The following is a 22,063-nucleotide window of genomic DNA, read 5'->3' on the forward strand; positions in this document are numbered from 1 at the left end:
GTACTTCTCGGCACCAGTCCTCCCGCTCCATCCTAGATAACGTTTTTTTCAATCGCTGGAGCCTGAACGCTTTGGTGGTGGTGCACACGAAGATGTAGAAGACTGGTTAGATCACTATGACCGTGTTGCGAAGATCAACCAGTGGTCTGCTCAGGAAAAGCTCGGCCGGGCCAACTTCTATCTTGATGACAGCGCTCATACTTGGTACGAGAACAGAGAAGGCAGCCTGTTCACATAGACAGACCACGTCCATGTGATGTGAACAGGCTGAAACTTTTGCCAATGTCGACAGATGTGACGCGCCCATCAACTACTAGAGCTAAGGGTCCAAAAACCCAATGAAATGATCGCCATGTTTACCGAAGACATGACACGTTTATTTCGGAGGGCTGAGCCGCAGATAACCGAAGATAGGAAGTTACGCTACCTCATGCACGGCGTGAAAGAGCAGCTGTTCGCTGGACTTCTGCGCAACCCGCCAAGCACTCTAGAGAACTTCATCAAAAAAGCGTTGGCTATCGAGCGGGCACTTCACCAACGCTGCAGACAATGTGACCGCTTGTGCAGCAGCCCCCAAATTTAGGACGCCGTGGTGACGTTTGACAATCATAGGTCCTTGCGTGACATGATTAGAGAGATTGTTCGTGAATAACTGCAAAGGTTCCGGACTCCGGTAGTGGATACACCCACGGCATCTGTCGCTCAAGTCGTCCGCGACGAAATCCGCCAAGCATTTTCGACAGCTGATCCTGCCCCTGAGCAACGTCCCATGACGTATGCTGCCGCCCTTCGAAGCTCTTCACCCGCTTCGCCTTCATACTACCCGACACCTGCAACCGTTCCTTGGTCAGCACCACAGGGGGAGACATCGTGGCGCCCATCCATCCAGGCCCCATACGACCAGTCGTCTTCTGGCCTGCCATGGCCTTCGTCACGTGAGGAGTCGTCACGGCATCCACAGCTTTGCCGAACAGACACCTGGCACACTATCTACAGGTGTCCACTCTGTTTCAACTGTGGAGGTGTGAGCCACATAGCCCGCTATTGCTGGCAACGCGCCGATCTGTTTCGCCCTCTCAGGCCACGGTTTGACCGTCGACATGCCAACGACTACGTAGCCCCCCATGGTGATGTCGGTTCTCAAGGACTTCTGGTGCCTCGACCCCCCTTCGACGGCCGCCGTAACAATGATGATGAGATTATAACTGATTACGAGCCGAGGCTTCCGACATCGACCACGCTCTCCTTCTCCTGCCCAGTCACCTTCGTTGAAGCGCTGCACGTTTGCCGACACCAGAGGAGCGAGGTCACCCAGCCCACACCGGGGAAACGGAAGGCGGCGACCTCAGGGGGTAAGGTTGCAGGCTCTCAAGACGAAGAGAAAAAGCCTCCATTACTCCCACCTCAGGACGCTGGAAAGCCGACAAGACGCAATAACGACGAAACTGTGACCCCAGGCCTTACCGTTCTTGTGAACGGACAGCAAGTCAGAGCTTTAGTCGACATCGGGGCCGACTTTTCTATGATTAGTGATGACCTTGCCGTACGCCTCAAGAAAGTAAAGACAGCGTGGACGGGACCTCACTTAAGGACGGCAGGTGGACAACTACTGCTGCCTGTCAGAATGTGCACAGCAAGGCTCGACATCGGTGGCTCTTTTTTCGTGGCTACGTTCGTCGTTCTAGCTTCATGCTGTAAAGACCTGATAATAGGAATGGACTTCTTGAGAAAACATGGCGGCATCATCAACGTCCCTGACAGTGTCATTACGTTTCGCAGCAACAGCCCTGCTTTAGTCGATTATTCAGAGCCGAGACATACGTCTCGTTCAGAGCCTTTACGTTTGACAGATGACGATGTGGTCATCCCGCCACAATTGTGTACGCTTGTTTCGGTGGCAGGGGATGAGCCGTTTGACGGCGACGGTATTGCCGACCAAATAAGCTCGCTGATTTCTAGCCATGGTATTTCAGCTGCTAGAGGTCTTGTCACTGTCACTGCGGGTGCTGAGCTTCAGTGCTGAGCTTCAGTGCTGAACTTCAGTGCTGAACTTCAGTGCTGAACTTCAGTGCTGAGCGCCGACACCTCCTGAAGGGTACAGCCGTCGCTTACTTTGACGATACTGCAGAAATTCAAGGCAGTTTATCAGCACTAGACGAAGCCCCTCAAGAAGAATCAGTATCTAATTTTGACATTGGTACTACGTTGTCAAGGGACGAGCGAACGAGACTTCTTGAGCTGCTAGCTGAATTCCAGGACTGCTTTTCATCGACATCACGGGTCGGTCGAATGCCGCTAACAAAGCATCGAATAATTACTCATGACCTAGCAAGGCCTATACACCAGAATCCTTATCGTGTGGCTCCAAAGGAACGGGAAGTGATACATCAACAATTCGCTAAAATGCTTGAAAACGATGTATATCAGCCATCACAGAGCCCGTGGGCATCACCTGTAGTTGTAGTTAAGAAAAAGGACGATACCCTGTGATTTTGCGAGGACTACAGGAAGCTGAATCAAGTGACTAAGAAAGATGTGTATCCGCTTCCACGTATTGATGACTCCCTCGATAGGCTTCGAAACGCTCGCTACTTTTCTTCAATGGACCTCAGAAGCGGATATTGGCAGATTGAGGTATACCCAAGATATCAAGAAAAAACCGCTTTTGCGACGCCGGATGGTTTATGTGAATTTAAAGTTCTGCCCTTCGGTCTGTGCTCAGCGCCCGCTACTTTTCAAAGGCTCATGGACACTGTACTTTCAGGATTAAAATGAAAGACCTGTTTAGTTTATCTAGACGATGTCATAGTGTTTTCCCCAACTTTTGACAAGCATCTCAAAGGCTAGAAGTTGTTTTAGGAGCCATACGCTCCGCGGGCATCACATTGAAACCAGAGAACTGCCACTTTTGTTTTGAAGAACTGCTGTTTTTTGGTCATGTTGTCAGCTGCACCGGCGTTCGGCCTGATCCCAAAAACTTGCGGCCGCGGCACAGTTCCCAGTACCGTCCGATAAGAAGGCTTTCAGGCACTTTCTGGGCCTATACGCCTACTATCGCCGGTTTATCGCCGACTTCGCGAGGATTGCGTCGCCGTTAACTCGCCTCACTAGAGACAACGCCACCTTTGAGTGGAACGACGAACAGCAAGTAGCATTTAATGACCTCCACCAACGTCTTCAAACACCTCCAGTGCTTGCCTACTTCGACGAACAAGATCAAACAATGCTTCACACTGACGCAAGCAATGAAGGCCTCGGAGCTGTGCTTGTGCAGTGGCAAGAAGACACGGAACGAGTGATCGCCTACGCAAGCAGGACGCTAACACACGCTGAGGCCAATTATTCAACTGAGAACGAATGCCTCGCTGTGGTCTGGGCAGTTATGAAATTTCGCCTGTATTTGTATGGCTTCAAAGTTATTTGTGACCATCATTCACTCTGTTGGTTGACTAATTTAAGAGACTCAACCAGCCGATTAGCGCGGTGGAGTCTGAAGTTACAAGAGTTCGATATGACGGTCATACACAAGTCCGGGAAACGCCATATGGATGCCGACTGCCTGTCTCGATCACCAGTATATTCCGCCTCTCTTTCTGACGACGAAGATATAGCCTTCCTTGATGTTCTCGACGCGTCCACGATTGCCCAACAACAACGAGGCGACCCTGAATTGCTTTATTTGTTTAATCACGTTGACAGACATTCTTTGAGGGCACCCAGAGTCTCTGCAAGGGCATTATTGTCGTTTTGCTTACGTAATGGCGTCCTCTACAAAAGAAACTTTTCATCCATCGGAGCTCCCTATTTGCTCGTTATTCCTGCACCCCTTCGTACTGCAGTGCTTCAAGCATGTCACAACGAGCCGACGTCTGGCCATTTAGGCTACACTCGCACATTGGCAAGAGTACATCAGGGATACTACTGGCCACGACTCACAACAGCCGTCAAGCACCACATTCACACTTTTCTCGATTGCCAGCGACGCAAGTCACCTCCAAAGAGACCCGCTGGTCAGCTGCAACCAGTTCAGGTTCCACGTACACCGTTCGACCAGATAGGAATGGATATTTTGGGACCCCTTCCTATTTCTACTGCAGGAAATCGCTGGGTTATAGTACAACCGTTCGGCCAGATAGGAATGGATATTTTGGGACCCCTTCTTAATTCTACTGCAGGGAATCGCTGGGTTATAGTCGCAACAGACTACCTAACCAGGTATGCCGGAACGAAAGCTATCCAAAAGAGCACCGCAGCAGAAGTGGCGAAATTTTTCGAAGAAAATATTGTGCTACGCCACGGTGCCCCGACTATCGTGATAACAGACCGCGGAACACCATTTACGGCAGCTCTTTTAGACCACGTCCTGATGCTTAGTGGAACGACTCGCCGTAAGACCAGTGCGTACCACCGGCAAATGAATGGACTAACGGAGCGCCTCATCAAGACGATTGAGACATGCTGTCGATGTACGTGGATGTCCAACATAAGAATTGGGACAAAATGTTACCCTATATCACGTTTGCATACAATACGGCTAAACAAGAAACAAGAACGGCTAAACAAAAAGCGCCGATCAGCTGATCGCCACCAGCTGAGTGAGCGGGGCAAACCGAGCGCACCGCAGTATTGTTTTTATTCGTTCTCGCCAGCGCAATGAACAAACAAACAACAGCACCGCATATTGGTTGCACCAGCTTTGCGACCGCAGTCGCACCACTGAAAAATCCGTCAGGAAGCGACTAGCCAAAGCAGTCGCTTTGCGACCGTTTGCGACCGTTCGCGACTAGTCACAAATGGTCGCGCGACCGCTGCTAATCGCCGGTGTGCAAAAGCCTTTAGAGTGCATCGAGCACCCAGCGAAAGCGAACGAGCCCATTAAGTGTCGTCACACGTGAGACATGAATGCCATATGGCAGTTTTTTAAATGCGAAGCAGTTCATAGCGAACTTCGGCGACTTTGATCTATCTGGCCGCATACGACTTTTAGCTCTCCTGGCCGTTTAGATAGTGCTATCGATACCAAACTTGGTATGGCAAACCATCATAGTATGACGAGCAAATTTGACCAGTCGTAATACGAAAATGATATGTATTTCATTATTGCCATAATTTACATCTCATGGTCTTGCTCCTCTTGCGGTGGTTTTATCATGACATGTTGCAAAACTGGTATGGTAAGACATGATTGCATGGCAAACAAAAGCGACATACCCTAACATGAAAATTATGACATGCGTTTAATGTACCAACTTCACTACATGCTATGCTCATGATGCGCTAGCGGCCATTTCGCTAGCGTCACATATACAGAATTTCGTGTTACGGTACGTGAATGGATGACGAAGGTATGTAACTGATGCAAACATGGTAATCATGAGATGCATATCATGTAACAACATGACTACATTCCACGCTCATGATGCGCTCGCGACCATTTCGCTAGAATCACAAGTATGAAATTCGGTATTACGTGATGCGAACCAACGACATCTGTAGATCACACTTCCAAACATGATAATCACGACATGCGTGTCATGTAAAAACATGGCTACATGTCACACTCATGATGCGCTCACGGCGGTTTCGCTAGCTTCACATGCGCCAAATTTGGTATTACGTGACGTCAATGAATGACGAAAGTATGTGACTGGTGCAAACATGATAATGATGAGAGATGCATGTGATGTGACAACATGACTACGTGCCACAGTTAAGACGCCAATACACTTCAACGTGACACGGCGCACGTGCACGCCGGCGTTCGTTTTGTCGCGTCACGCCTGCATGCATCACTATAAAAATTTTACACCCATAAGGGTGTATTTTTTGTCCCATGGGCAACACCCTTTTAGGGTGTCTAGGAACACCCTAAACAGTAGGGTGTTTAGAAACACTGAAACCGTAGGTTGTGAAGAAACGTTACACCCTACTTCAATAGCTGTTTATGAACACCCCTAAACTATGGGTGTTGGATGAAGCTACAGCCATGTCAGTGAGGTGTAACACTAAAAACCCCCTCAAAACGATGGCAGTTATATGGATAAGCATACTTGATCAAATGAAGCGCAATTAACGGGACAACAAAAACAGAGACACAGGAGGTGACGCTTACTCTTGTGTGCTGAGGAGAGCCGTCATAGCACTTCATTTCATCACATATCACAGCTTAAAGTGTCCTGAGGGAGAAGCATATATGAATCTTCTCTGCGGCTGACAGGGAAGAAGGAAGATACTGGTGTCAGCCACTGCACTTATGCCTGCATGCATGCAGCTGATAAAATAAGGTGCCGTGGTCTTGATTGAGCTGCATAAGACTAGTGTATATATGTGTAGGTAGACTGGGCCAAAAACTACAGAGTAGGACCCGGCAGGCACTTACACACACCCACACACAACACAGTAGTGCATGCAGTAACCTGTAGCATAAGGTTCAACCGAACATAACGCCGAAGCAAAAAACAATTGAGCCCATATTTACACATCTGCCTTTATTATAGAAAAATTGCGAATCTGACAAACAGGACTCTGATGGCATTCTGTGAAATTTCGAAATATCTCACGTGACCAAGTTTTTTCTCTATATACTAGAAATTCATTGTTTTCAATACAATAAATTTCCACAACTTTCAAAAACATTTGCGCTAGTCGGGCAATGGACTGAGAGGTATGGCATTGATTGACACCTTTACAATAGAAAAAACACGTAGAAAGAGTAAGCGAGTTTCTAGAGTCACATTTACAACCTATTATATCTCGCAAAATAAATTTCGACATTAAAAAAAGAAAAAATTCGACAAGGTAGTGTAATTGGGGTTGTATTAATGTAATGTCAGTGATGATATACTTCTGACTGCAAAACCACAGCTCGTCACTGCTGCTTGCACAATCATCTTCAGCTGCTGAGATGGTAGGTGCCTTCGACAGAAGTGGGGCGAAGTTGTTTTTTCTGTACAAGAAATTCAATCCCGGAAACCTAAAATAAATACACAAGGAACAATGGCCGAAATTTCACAAAGAGTGCAACATACAGTATGCACCCTGCATAACTAACTGCTTTCTTATGTGTAAGTATAAACTGAGTGCATAGCAAGCATATTCAGTGGCATCGGGCTCCACTACAGTGAGAAATGCTAGAAAAGGTATGCTGAGCAATAAACGCCACAAAAAGCGCGCTGTGGCAGAATCATTATATCTTTCGTGCCGTAGATATGAACCTTACTTTACCCTTTCAGCTTGCTCGTGCAGGCAAATAAAAAGGTGCTGCTCCAAGTTGATAATGTTCCATTAGCTGCATGCACCGACCAATCTTAAGTGAATGTCAAGTTCTATGCTTAAGTATGCATCAACACAGCTGCATGTGTATTTCTGCAGATCTACCATGGTACTCATTCGATTAGTTTATTAAAAAGAAAACAGTACGGCACACGACAATATATACTAATTTTATCTGTATTGCACAAAAGCACAATTCCACTGAGCATACTTGACGGTATGCGCATTGAGAAGGTATTCAGTGCAGGTAACATGTAAAATTAAGTACTGTACAGTTACGTATTAAAATGCGAATGATACTAGTGTTCTTGAACTGGCCTCACATTTACACGATTATGTAATGGAAGAATTGGCTATTAGATCGTTCCACGTCAGACGTCAAAGCCAATTTGGCGACCACATCAAATGTATTCGAAAAAAAAATCACGCTGATTTTACTGCATTAAGAAAGGTAACTGCTAGAATATTACACAGACAAATAATTTTTTAGTCACGTGGCTACCTCCTGAACTTCCCGGAGTCTCGTCTGGATGTTTGTGAAAAAATTATTTCATAAGTATCTCTTCTTCCGTGCCAAATTTGGTCTACAAGTTAAGTGAAGGGCTTGCATAAAGTGTTTGAAGCTCAGTAATATTATTAACATTTTTCGACTATGTACGCCTCAAATAATTTAGCCGAAATGTGTTACATCTGAATTTTCCTATATCAATACTGCACTTTGAATGAATATCTGAGGAGTGAATACTTAATGCACAAAAGGCATGTTTAGAGGAAAAAATATTTTAGACCTCTCAAGCTGTCAAACTTTACGAGAAAAAAAAATCGCAAATTTCACAAACTAGTTGTTTTGCCTATAATGAGACGCAACTTGCACCATATGGTGGTTGAACTAAAATAGACATTGTACCTAAATCGAAAGCAAATAAACAGTTCTTTTCATGTGCCAAATTTTGTCACAGCAATTTATGTTTTCAGAAAAAGATCACAGCATACCCACAGAGTGAATGATGATGAGTGGGGCGTAGCGTTCGTCCGTCCAGACGCACAAACGGATGGACAGACTGTCAGACGCCAGTATGGACGGACAGCAAGACGGACGGACTCACGGACACACGAAAGCCCGGACGGATGAATGCACAGACGAACGGACGAAAGTACAAATGTACGGACGAACGATTCGCCCCACGAATCATCATTTTGTCCGTGTATGTGCTGTGAAAACCACTAACGCTATCTATTGTGCAACTCATTAAGTGGCTATGCAATACTTGTACGACTACCGTGGAGGGAGCGATCCACGGCCTCAAGAGCTTTGCCCCTAAATGATTTTTGAAGTTCCAAGTTCCCTATTTGCCATTTGGTCATACGGCAGCCAACGCCTCGAAGTTCCCCATTGCCGCTGATGGAAAAATTCAAAAAGTATTTTATTCCTTGAAATAGAAATTGTAACGATGAAACTTGTCGCATACAAAGAACTGTTTATTTGCTTTCAATTTAGGTAAAAGGTGATTTTTCATTGGAGCACCACATGGTGCTAATTGCGTCTCAATACGGACAAAAATGACGATTCTGTTAAATGAGTGATCTTTTCTCGTTGAGCTTAACAGCTTAAGATGTCTTAAAATAATTTTTCATCAAAATATTTTTTCTGTGAAGTAAGTAGTCACAGCTTACATATTCATACAAAGTGCAGTATCGCAATGAGAAAATGCGAACATAACACAATTTGGCTAGATTCTTGCAGACGTATATGGCCGATAAATTGTATTAGTATTACCGAGTTTCACACACCTTACATAAGCCCCTTCACTTAACATGTACCAAACTTGGTATAAAAAAAGGAGCGGTACTTGTAAAATATTTTTTTTTCACAAACAACACTCAAATAACATTCTGGAAAGTTTGAAAGGCAACCACGTGACCAAAAACTTTTTTCACCAAAATATTCAAGCAGTTCACTGTTTTCATTGCATTTAATCAGCACAATTTTTTTTTCAAACACATTTGTCATAGCCGCAAAATTGGCTGGGAAATTTCGAATAAAGTGACCCTGTTACCTTCACTCAATGACCATTGCATACTGGTAAATTAGGGCCACTTGTTTCCATCACGCTGTCACGATGAGAAAGCATAACTCCTTCCCGATGCAGCGTAGGCTGTTCAGTGGCTGTGCGTGTTGAGTTCCCAGATAGATATGCTGCCCAGTCTTACATTTTGGCTGCAACACATGCTTAGATACCGTGCAGTATGTATAACATTAAAGTGTTTTTGTGCAACAAAAACTAATAATACGCTTCACATAGCGAAAATACCTCTAACATCTGAAGTACTTAGCGAAGTTAAACGCCAAAGCGAGCCGATGGCAATAAAACTCTGAGTAACAAGAATACCTGGAAAGTTACACATGATGGAAACAATCTGAATAAAATGTGCTCGAACGTTAGCAGTTATGTTCAAACAAGCGTTTGCGCTGTTCAAGTAGGCAATTCGACCGGCCGCGTCTGCTGCCACGGGGTGGCACGAACCTTTTCGAGGCAAAAGCATTCAGTTCACCCAATAGCCGCTTAAAACCGGCTTGACTTGGCTGAAAACGTATGAATAGACGGCGACAGAATCGCCGTGTTGGACATTTTTTTGGGGACGTTTAGGTGATGGGAACGAAAGGTATAAGGTTCCTCACTAACTTGTGAGGATCTTTACCGTGCGGTGGTTATTTATCCGTTGTCTTTGCTTGGCCGGGAGCCTTATGCATTCGCGAGAACCGCCTCTGCGCATGGATACGTGGTCTCGTTCTGTAATACTGTCTATAAACAATGTGGTAACAACTTGCCCGATCATGAACACCGTGTGTTATGCTATTTGTGGATGTATGCCGTACGTGTATGTCTGGTAAGTGCGTGTTTAGCGTAAGGATCGATGTGTCGCTTCGGTGAAGTGTATGCTTGCGCCAAAACTTTCATTGAAGCTTCTTCTTGCGTAACTGCGTGAGACAGATACGAAATGCACAAGTTGGAAGCGATGGAATATTACCAGGCGTTCACACGACGTTATTTTCCAAGTGGCTTAAATATGTTGTCGCCGATTACGATAATCGGTGTTCTAAGCTATGTCTTTTCTTGTGGGTGTATACAAAGAAAAAAAAGAAATAAAGTTGAAGATGTGCTGGGAGCACTATAAATATTCGCTCAAAATTGTCACCTTAAGCGTCTTCTTAAAATTAAACAGTGCCGCAAGGCACTCGTGCCTTGCGGTGAAGTGCACGCTGTGTATTGCGGTAAAGCATACATATTGCGCGCGCTCGTGTTTAAATTGGAAATGTAGCACTGACATTGGGCCTCGTGTGTGCACCTAAATTGTACACGCGCTATCCTCTGCCTCATCAGTGACGATGCGGCAGTCAGTATCGTCATCATCTTCAGCTTGTGTAACAAGCACAGAACAATTTACCCAGTAAAATATATTTTGTGGCAGGCAATTCGCAAGGCATTCAGATGTTAGTTCATTGCAGGATTAATTCAAGATTGTTAAATGGCACCTTCAAATAAACGAAACATGCATATGAGAGGCTTCTGTCATACTTCAAAATTTGTGCCATGCCTCAAATTGAAAATGATTATAAAGGAAATATATGCTAAGGCTTGGGCTAGATCACCATTCACAATTCAATTACCATTCATACTTTAGAAACTTAGAAAATTTGTAGCTCATGTTTTCCTATCGAGTAAACACAAAAATAACTATTGAAGAATGGTCTACAATTACTCACACAGTTTGCAAAAAATAGATCTTTGAAACGTATGTCGTGCCAGAACTAAGTGCAAGGTGGTTAGAGGAAACTGGTTATGACCCGACATAATAGCGCATGTTCGAACGTTTTACATGGGCTGCTTGTTGGCAAAATGGGGTGGGAATTAGGTAAGTGCCTGCAGGGATCTGCACCAAGAGAGAAAACCTGCTACATCTTTTTTATAAATTTCATTATTTGTGTCAAGCATGCGTGCACTCTTCGTTGTTGTGTTCTCTCGGAGAGCAAGTATATGGCATACGCTTAAAATCCATACGTTACCCCTGCGATTTGAAGATGTTATCACAGTGGACATGAACGTGCAATGTAGTTGAAAAAGCCGCTGCGCACCAACTTTCTTAACAATCTGAACCCGCTTATACTACAAAAGTTACTACGTGACTTCAGCCAAATAGTTTCTAACTGTAGTGGTTGCTGTCAGATAAAAGTAATAATGAGCTAGTTGTGCTTGGACAACAGTGTTGCTTTACTGTATTAAAATACAGTAATTTAGTACCTGCATATAGAACTGACCACTTAGTTATTTTTTTTTAATTGTGGTCCTATTTGTTACAGTTTACTTTCAAAATATTACATACAAGGTGGTTAAGTTTTAAGTTCACACAGTGGGCAAATTTTATCAGCAGTACCGCATGCTGTACAATCACTTTTACTTCTCCTAGAAAGCATGGTGTTCCACTATTCCGGTATGTCTCGGCTGGGCTTCTCGACCTCGACGACTGTACATGTCAAACAGTTTGCCAAGTGTAACTACTTACTCCCCCATAACTCTAAATTTTGTCGAGCCATAATAAATTTTTGGCAGTAAGGACCAGTTACAAAATCTTTTTTTTATGAAGTGCTCATTAATCAGGGACCTAACAATTCTGTACATAAACGATGACAGCAACCACTTCTCCACAGATTGAACGATTAGGTTGTACTAATAAAAGCATTTATATAATCACTTTTTTTTTTTTGAAAAGTAAATACAATGCATAAATAGTCTTACCAGTCCGTGATTCAATATTGTAGTTTAACTATCGTTGAAAGCCAGAGTCATTTACAAATGCTATGTGAATTCCCGGAAAGCGCTAGGTAGCTTTATATAAATTGGGGATGTCTGCAAAAAAGCAAAAAGCCTACGTTTATGTTTAGCAAAAGTCCAAGTGAACATGCATGCACATGTTCATGAACTAGTTCCCTGTAACATGCGGTGCAACAGCTCTAGCTTAAAAGCTTCAGGCAGCTTTTATGCTGCTCCAAAAAGATTTTAGTTGCACCACAAGCTCCGGATATGCCTTTCATGAGTCAGGTCACTGTGCCTGTTGAGTCTTTAAAAAAACAGGTTTGAAGGGGATGCTAAAACTTTTTTTTGAAGGGGTGAGTAGCAGAGAGCATTAATTTATTAAAGTCTTCAATTTTATTATATCAGCTCTGAGGCTTGCAGATATGTTAAATGAGCATGGTCATATGAGTAACACCTCATAGGTCAATAATTTTTAAGTTGACAGCAAGGTATGAAAAGACAGGATAATGAAAATTACAGAAGCGGAAGTAATGAAGTTGTCGAGAAGATTTTGTTAACAGTACATTTACAGGCTTCACGCACAATTTGCTTTCCAGCAGGGTGAATTTACTTTTGCTGATGCTTCCGATGGCATCATTGCACTTCATAAGCACTGGTTTTGTGCACTCCACGTGACAATCTTGTTTTTTCAAGGTTCATGTACTGATTAAAAAGTATAGGATCAAGAAACTTACATGCTGTCTTAAGGCATAATCAGGCTCACCATAGAGGTAATTGGTGACATTTTAGTGAGTTGTATGTGGGAGGTCTGTGTACATAACATCATAGTAATCTTGCAATGCTGTTGCTTTATTTGTGTAACGAGTGAAGCTTCTTTTCCTGTTAATTTCTGCCAAGCAAACAAGTTCCAACAGTAGGATTTGCCTTTGGGTAAAGCAGGTGGTAAGAGTGAGCTTATTCAAAAGCCCTTCAAGAGTACCCACTGAAGGAATTAGTACCTATAGGGCAAAAATTCCAGTGCACCAAGAAGGGCCAGGGAGGACGATGCAGGTTAACATTTCAGGAGGGCATCTTCTGGACATCATCCTTCTCTAGCCACAAGCTTGTATGGCCAATGTTTAACAGACTCCTACTAACATAAACTAGGTATAAATGTTGCTTCTCTATTGCAAGATGACACACCATATACCTTTTGAGAGTCTCCTCACCACAAGCCCTTACATTAGCCTAAAAATATTTTTTTCTACGGTGCCCTTTTTTTGTCCTAAACAGTTGTCTGAAGCAACAATATGCACATTGTGACAGTCTAGCTGGTGACCACAGAGATGGCTTCCGCCGTCACGATGTATACTCCACTCAAAATGTAAGACACTGCAAAATCATAGTCCGGTGTGCGTGCATACGACCTTGAACATGCAAGCAGTGACCACTTCTCTTGTGTTCTCTGCACTGGCGCATGCTTGTTGCACACCTGTAGAAGATTGTGACAGTGAAATTAGTTCTGGCAATGCTGTCTCAGAGGTAAGACTGTGTACGCCCTTAGGAACACCAAGGTGGAGCGAGCAGAGATTCATATCAAATGTAGTAATAAACTGGCAACACCATGGTGATATAAGCACACTTGCATTAATTTATTACATTTTTATTGAGACAGACATCACACAGCTAAGCCTAGTTGTGATCTCTTTTCATTATTGTCTACATAGTTTTTTCGTTGGTCACAGCACAGGAAGAAAAGTTTCTCTGTGGGAGCACCATATTTTAAGCTTGCATGACTCCAATGAAGCACTGTGCGAACAGATATATTGAAAATGTCAATACTTCGGGTCCTATAAATGGTGAACTGGTTGTCACATTCAGCCGGTGATCCTGCAGGAGCTTTAGCATATACTCTAAGGTCATTTTGCATCAACAATGCCACATACAATAGTTTAACAATGGTTGTTAATGGGCAAGATGATGCATAGCTTCAGGGAGGTAATTAAGCTAAGGGGGAAAATTATAGATGCCTAAACACCACTGGAAAAATGAAAAAGCACAGAAAAAGAGCATCGGTCGCAGCTCAACTACAGAAAATATTTACACTGCACCACACATTTGCATCGTCTAGAATTTTCCCTAATAATGTTATACCAACCTACCTAGCAGCAAGTACTTCTAAGGTAATAAAGTGCAGAATGACACTTGCATAAGACAGGGAACAGGACGCGAGTTAACTGCCATCTATCTTTGTTTGTGCAGGGTGTCTACCAACCTGGGAAAGTCGGGGAATTGGGGCCTTGCTGGAAAACTGTAGGAACTTTGGTAAAACCTGGCTAATTCATGGAAACTGGCGGCAGTCTGTGCCACCATCACAAAAATAAGCATTACCCTTGATCAATGCTCAAAAAGTCACTCCTTCGACTGTAACTACAGTGAACAGCTAGAAAAGGCCTAAAAAAAAGGCAATGCATAACTGTTTCTTCTTAGTGTACAAACAAAAGGATACACCGACCAAAATAACACAAAGTTTACTGATGTTTGGGCACCTGATATTGTTCTGAATCACAGCCATAAGAAAGGTACATCGTATTTAAGTATGACTAGGTGCGTGTTGTAAGCACCAAAAGTATATGGTCAGCGTTCCATAAATCTTATTGAGTATATGTGCAGCTGTGTGAATGTGCAGGGATTCCAGGTGCTGGCATGATGCAAGCTTGTTTTCTTCGACCAGAACACGGTTGCTTGACCAGTCAATTTGAAAGCCTGTATATTCCGCATGTTCAGCGAGGGCATCCAAGGCCACCCATGATTTGGTGACTTCATTTTGAACTGTTGTGTTGTTTAACTCTTTCATTGAAATCACAGGTCTCATAGACTGATATGTTGTCACACTCGGGGCAGACTAGTGTAAAAAAGACTACAGAAAGTTCGCTCGGCAGCTTATTCTTCCCATTGACTAAAGCATTCCTTAGCTTCCATGTTGGTACATGCACTATTTTGATGTATGTTCCTTCTACATATCACATATCATATCTGACTTTCCAAGCACAGCATTTCTCACATCGGTAAATTTGTGCATATTTGTCGTGGCCACAAATTCAGCTTGGCTTGAAGGCCTTTTAGTTCGGTGCTTATGTTAGAACTGCCATCACAAGAGGTTTGCTGGGCTATGTCTTGCCTTGTATAATATTATTGCTATTATTATTATTATTGGTGATGCAGCTGCAAACGTCCTCCGCTATGCACTTATTGCAGATATTTCAAGAGTAGCACACTCTCTTCTCATTTCATTTCCTTGATACGGTGTTATTAAATCCATGAGTATTTTTTATCATTATGTTCATAGAAGAGTACGTATATGAAGGTAGCATGAAGGTAACCAAAACATGCAACTTAGCTTCACAAAAAAAGCCTACTGGCTTTTTCAGCTTGCCTTTGTTGTACATAGCCTGGTCACTCCTCACAATGGTGTTCATGCTGTCTGAGACGCATCTGGAAGCTAAGTTGCATGTTTTGGTTGTTGACAAAGAAGGCTTCTTTTCAACTCTAGATGGCTCTATGTATAATGATAAGGTAGCCACTGGTTTGGAAAAAAGCTGAATAAATCATTTTCTGAGCAACTCCAGCCAATCAATTTATGTGGATGGACATGCATCTTCACTTTCACATGCAAAGTCTGGTGTTCCCCAGGGATCAATCATGGGACCAGTTTTGTTTCTCATTTACATCGACATTGGACATGGTTTGTCATCTACTATCAAATTATTTACATACAACTACATCATTTATAGAAAAATTGACAGTACCCAAGCTAACGAGTCATTATAGTTGGACCCTAACAAACTCACATTTCAGTGTCACCATGGCAAATTAACACTTCCAAAACAAAGGCCATGACGTTTACAAGAGCACATAAAACAGAAATGAGTCAATATGAAATTCAAGCTCTCCCCATTGAAAAAGTATCCCTATTTAAATATCTTGGAATTCATTTATCTTCTGACCTGCCTTGGAATAAGTGCATTGATATCATAACTAGTGAGGTGTCAAAAGCACTTGGATTTATTCAAAGAAACCTTTACTTGGTGAACTATACCTCTAAAATGCTAGCGTACACTACACTTGTCCGTTGAAAAAATAGAATATGCATCCATCATCTGGAACCCACATCAATCATATCTCATCGATTAACTAGAATCAATACAAAATGAAGCAGGAGGATTTATCACCAAGTAGTATTCTCACAACTGCAGCACTACAGATATTACACACTCACTTTCATTACCCCTTCTTGAAACACGCAGACTGTCGTCGCTGTTGTTGCATTTTCATGGATTTCATCGTAGTAAATTTGCCTTCGTAAAGCTTGCACAAACTCATTTCATAATATTTTGAAACATATTGACAACCAATTCAAAATACAGCCTTTTTTGGTACGCACAATTATGTATCAACACTCACATTACTTCGAAGCACACATCACTGGAACACACTGCCTGGCGACATCGCTTGATTCATTGATCATGCCGTCTTTGTAAACCAATTCAATATTTTCTTGGACATATGACTTACCTATCTGTGTGAGTTTGTAAGTGCATGTATGTGCTTATTTTTACTCTTCTTTCATTGTAAATATATTTCTTCTTAAAGATGATAGTCTTGCTTGGGATACTCCAACGAAAAAATTTTGGTCTGTCTGTCAGCAAAAAGGCTCAAGTACGACCACACCTACAGCATCCACCAGTATTGCTCAAGTTTCTGCGTTCATACTTGTACGATTGTCAATAAAAAGCAAATATTGAGCATATTTGAGGCACAATATCAACACGTCAATATTGTGCACTGTGTTTATTTATATTATAAAAGGTATTGTGAGGGCTGGGCGGGCTAGGCATGAAGGCTGAGAGGCGTTGTGAACGAGAAGAATGCGCTTTATTCGAACATGAAAACGTGCCGACCGCCCCGGAGGCGGGAGCGAGATTGATAACAAGTGTCCCCGGCCCTCGCTTGGGCTTGGAGTTTATCTGAGTAAAGGCGCCGCAGGTGGCGCTGCCGATTAGATAGGCCGCTACGCTATAGTGCGCATGCGGGCGCTCACATCCGGCCCCTCCTTGTCTGACCAAGTCCCATTGGTCTAGGAAAGGAGCACTACTTGGTGGCTTCACTGCGAGAGAGAATAGTCCTTCAAGCGCTCGGGTGGGCGCTTTTGGCGGTGAGGTCGCGAGGAGGGTACCGCTGGAGGCAAAACTGCAGGGCCAAGGGAAACTGGTGGTTGAGATAACTCATTGCCAACACTGGGAGAGCCAGATAAGTCACACAAAGGCCACTCTTGGGTTTTCACAATGTAAGGCTCGACATAAGGTGGCACGTAGTGCTTGAGTTGAGAGACGTGCACTATCCTGTCTTGGAGTCGATCACGAGGACCTTGACCAGTTACGCGGCTAACGACAAACGTAACGGGTGTTTTCTGGTTGGTGATTTGGTATATTCCCTTGAATTTGGGTGCCAACTTTCCAGTTCCATCTGCTACAGGCTCTTGGCGGCGCACCCAGACGAACTGGCCGACTTGGAAGGAGTGGTCTCGATGGGACTGATCATATGCTGTCTTCCGTTTCCCTTGTGCTTCCTCGGTATTACTTGCTGCTACGGCCCGGTTCTGAGACAGCATTAGGAGACGGTCTTGTAGGGTCCTGGCTGTGGCGGGACGGTGGCGTTGATATGGGAGCTTGGGGACGTATCCATACAGTAGTTCAAATGGAGAGAAACAGCTGCTGGCGCTATAGCTTGTGTTGATGGCAAAAGCAGCTTCTTCGAGTTTGCTTGCCCAGGAGGTCTGGTCCGTTGGACACAGCTTACGAAGAACGGAGACTAAAGTCCCATTGCTTCTCTCTACAAGACCATTGCTGGCTGCGCGGTATGCCACTGAATAATGAATCTCAGCACCGTGCATGTGCATGAAGTGCTTAAACTGGTGAGATTCAAAGGCTGCTCCATGGTCAGACATGCAGTCATCAGGACAACCAAAGCGGAAGAACACCGACTGTAAATGTGCTATAACTTCCTTAGCTGATGTTGAAGTTACAGCCGCTGGGACAATGAAACGCGTGGCAAAGTCAATGACATTCAAAATGTACTTCTTTCCTGAAGCAGCCGGCATTGTGATGTGATCAATGGCAATTAAGGCAAAAGGAACATCCGACACTGGCATGAGACCCATTTTGCCAACACTTTTAGATATTGGGCGGTTGTTGCTTTGGCAGATCTGGCATGCTGTGACGTAGTGGGTCACTGAAGACGTAAGGTTTGGCCACCAGTAACGTTCTCTCACTTTGGTCAGTGTCCGGGTTACATCCATGTGGCCTCCACCGTCATGAACAACCTCCAGGACAGCCTGGCGCATCTTTGCTGGCACTACAATAGCTTGAGAACCTGAAGTCGCGTCACTATGGTACAGGATGTCATCAATTATGGCAAGGTCATGGTCCCACGATTCTGAAGATGACAGAGAGCGACGAAGGTCCTGGCACTCTTTGTCTTCTGCTTGCATAGCTGCGAGAGACTGTGTCTGATGGAGGACTGCTGCAGATAATCGTGACAGCATGTCAGCAACCACGTTTTGACGGCCTGGATGGTGCTGCACAGTGAAGTCGAACTCTGTAAGATCCATCAACATGGTCGTAAAACGACGTGAAGGCCTGATGTTGGCTGTTAAGCATGCAACGGTCCAGTTGTCAGTCAACAGGCAAAATTTCTTGCCGAGCAAGTAGTGTCGGAACTTGATCGTAACCGCCCAGTGGACACCAATACACTCCCAAACGTTGCTATGCAACTTCTTCTCTGCGGCCGTGAGTGCACGACTCGCATATTCGATCACAGTTTCTTTTCCACACTGTTTCTGAGAGAGCACAGCACCAATTGCGGTTCCTGAGGCATCTGTTGTGACTGTGGTTTGGGCGTCTGGATCAAAATGGCCCAGTACAGGTGCCTCTGTTAATGCTGTGCGAATTCGCTGAAAGGCTTCATTGCAGTCGCTGGTCCAGGCAAACTCCTCAGACCGTATGAGACTCTGCAACGGTGCTGCTATCCGAGAGAAATTCTTCACAAATCGGCGATAGAAGTTTGCTGTCTGGAGCCATGACAAAACTGCTTTGCTGTTTGCAGGCTGTGGGATTTTCATGATGGCTTCGACTTTGGCAGGGTCAGGCTGCTTGCCGTCCCTGCTCAAAATGAATCCGAGAAACCTGATAGACTTCAAAGCAAACTTACACTTGTCAAGTGAAACTTTGAATCCACTGGCAAGGAGTGCACCCAGTACTTCGTCGAGTAACCTTGCAAACTCGTCAAAAGTTGGCGCAAAAACCAGAACATCATCCAAGTACACCCGCACACCGCACTTTGGGCAATGGGGCTGCAGGTTAGCAAAAATTGACTGCATGGCTCGCTGGAAAGTGGCAGGTGCGTTCTTCAGCCCAAATGGCATGCGGGCCACATAAAGGTGCCATAGTGGGTCACAAAAGCAGTTTTTGCCTGGTCTTCCTTACGAACGCGAACTTGCCAGTAAGCAAACTTTAGGTCAAGGCAGGCGAAGTACTGTGACCCAGCAATGTCATCCATGATGTCATCCGCATGTGGAAGTGGTTGCACGACGTTCACAGTCATCTTGTTTAGGGGCACATAGTTAACACAAAGGCGCTTCTTGCTACCTCGGCTGACAACCACTGCGGGGAATGCCCAAGGTCCTAAGGCTGGTAGAATGATGCCTTGCCGAAGGAGTGTGCTTATTTGAGCCTCAAGAAAACGACGGTCTGCAGCAGAGTAACGGTAAGGGGATCGACTGTATGGCACAGCATCGGGAAGAAGGTCGATTGAGTGTTCAACACCCTCGTACAGACCTAAGTCATCCTCTTCACGAGCGAATACTTCAGCGTGCTTCGAAAGAATGCTCGTGATTTCCCGTTGTTGATGTGCTGGCAAATGGCTACCAACCTGAGCGGCAGGCAAGGATGGGTCAATGCAAACCTCTATTGTTGAAGAAGCACCTCGCCTGCATTCAGAAGACGGGCCGTTGGTGTTTGAAACCTCATATTGACAAGATAGTGCTAACCACGGGGGTTCATCTGGGCCTGGGAGTGGCATTCGCTGGAGGCCTGCTGAGCTGTGGTGTCCAGATACATGGTAATTGAAGGATGACCCCTGGATCATAACAGCGTTCGACATCCTGGGCAACAGTCGCTCATAGCACCGCACACTTGTTCCTGTGGTGGGATGACGAATTTCAGTTGGCATGGGTGGCTGGAACACCAACTGTGCGTGACTGGCAGCAAACCAGTCTTCCCCCAATATAAGTGGCATGGCATTGTTATCGAGGACGGCGGCTTCCACCAAACCGGTGATGGGTCCCACAGAGATCTTCAAGCAGATAGCACCAGCAGGAGCCACTGTCGTTCCTCCAACGACAACTAGAGGGGGTCTGGTCCAGGGCAGGAGGGGCAAAGATCTGACAAGGTGACGAGAAACAAGTGTCACCTTGGAACCACTGTCTGGAAATGCGTCCACTTGGCCGCTTCCAGCAATTGTGGCGTTTACAAGGGCGCATTGGACCAGCGATCCATCAAGGGTCTCGGAAAGTGTGCTGTGAAGAGCTGGCGAAGGATGCGTTGTAGACTGTGTGGCAGTAGCTCTGGATGGGCACTTTGAAGCTAGATGTCCTTTTTGGCGGCATTGAAAACACACGGCTTCGGCCAAGTTCTGGCCAGAACGGTAGGCAGGAGCGCCGTGCCTCGTAGAGATGGTCAGGTACCGAGCCTCTTGTTGGTCTGGTGGTAGGGCTGCGATTCGCTGCGGCTGTCTTGTTTTGTCTGGTACCGCCTGAACATTCGTGCCCTCTTCACTGTGGTGGGGCACCTGTGGGCTTGGCATTACTAGTTTGGTGCTTGAATACCCTGGGCGTGGGAGTCGACGAGACAAGTGGCTCAATGTTTGGTCAAGCTGCGTTACGATGTCCATATAGGCGGCGACGGTTTCTGGCCGTTGTGCTGCTATAGTAGTGGCCAGGTTCTCGTCGGAAATGCCCTGAAGGGCGTACTCTATGCGCTGAGTGTCGGTAAGAGTGACTGGGCATCCCGAAATGAGCTTCAACTTCGCCAAAGAATAGTGGACCAGGTTCTCTCCGTGCGCTTGCACGCGACAAGTAACAGCTTGTTGCCACTGTAGTAAGGTTTGCTTGGCGCTGAATTGATCCAAGAAAGCTTGCCTGAAGGCGTCCCAGGTGGGACACTGACGGCCAATGACTGCTTTCCAATCCGCGGCTGCTCCACGGAGCTTTCCCAGAGCGACGGCGAGTACGGTTGAAGGCTCCCACGAAGCTAGGTTTCGAGTTCGTTCCAACTCTTCAATCCAGTGGGACGCTGAAATGCTGCCGTCTCCATTAAATGTAGGAAGCGATGCGGACAGGTCTGGAAGGGTCGTGACCTGAACTGGCGCTGCAGCGCGTTGTGACACTTGAAGGAGCTGTTGAAGTAAACCCGTCAGCAACTCGGTACTTTGGGCTGCATCGAAGCTCGAAGGAAGCGGCGTAGTGTTCGGGCGCTGGCTGGACGCTGAGGAATCTGGGGAAGGCGACAAAGGCGTCATTGAGCGGTTTTGGGCTATATCGGCGAGGAGACGATTGATCACTTCTTCCTTCGGCCCCGTAGCGTCCAGGTTTCGGCGAACCAACTCTTCACGGAGGAAGTCTGCTGTAAAGCCGGCGAGGTCCTCAGGCGTAGCCTCGTTCCAGTTCACAAGCGGCATGGCGTTCACAAGAAATTAGCAGAAGGAGCACAAGACTCACGAGAGTCGAAAAAGGCGGGCAGGTCAAGTTGGTTCGGCTCTGCAGGCGAGCTACTTCATCGGGCGGGTGGGCGTCAGCACGACGGTCGGCGAAACAAAAGGCAAAGGCACGAAATGACTCGGACGAAGCGGCCGAAAGGCGTATCGGGCGGCGGACGGTAAAC

At 45.3% G+C, this 22,063-nt stretch overlaps 1 long non-coding RNA gene across 3 annotated transcripts in view; it reads right to left on the reverse strand.

Annotated features, from left to right (window-relative positions):
• Positions 1 to 22,063, reverse strand: part of LOC142803910 (uncharacterized) — a 51,349-nt gene that overhangs the window by 10,383 nt on the left and 18,903 nt on the right. The window lies entirely within an intron of this gene.

Source organism: Rhipicephalus microplus, chromosome 3, assembly GCF_043290135.1.
Source record: "Rhipicephalus microplus isolate Deutch F79 chromosome 3, USDA_Rmic, whole genome shotgun sequence".
NCBI lineage: Eukaryota > Metazoa > Arthropoda > Arachnida > Ixodida > Ixodidae > Rhipicephalus > Rhipicephalus microplus.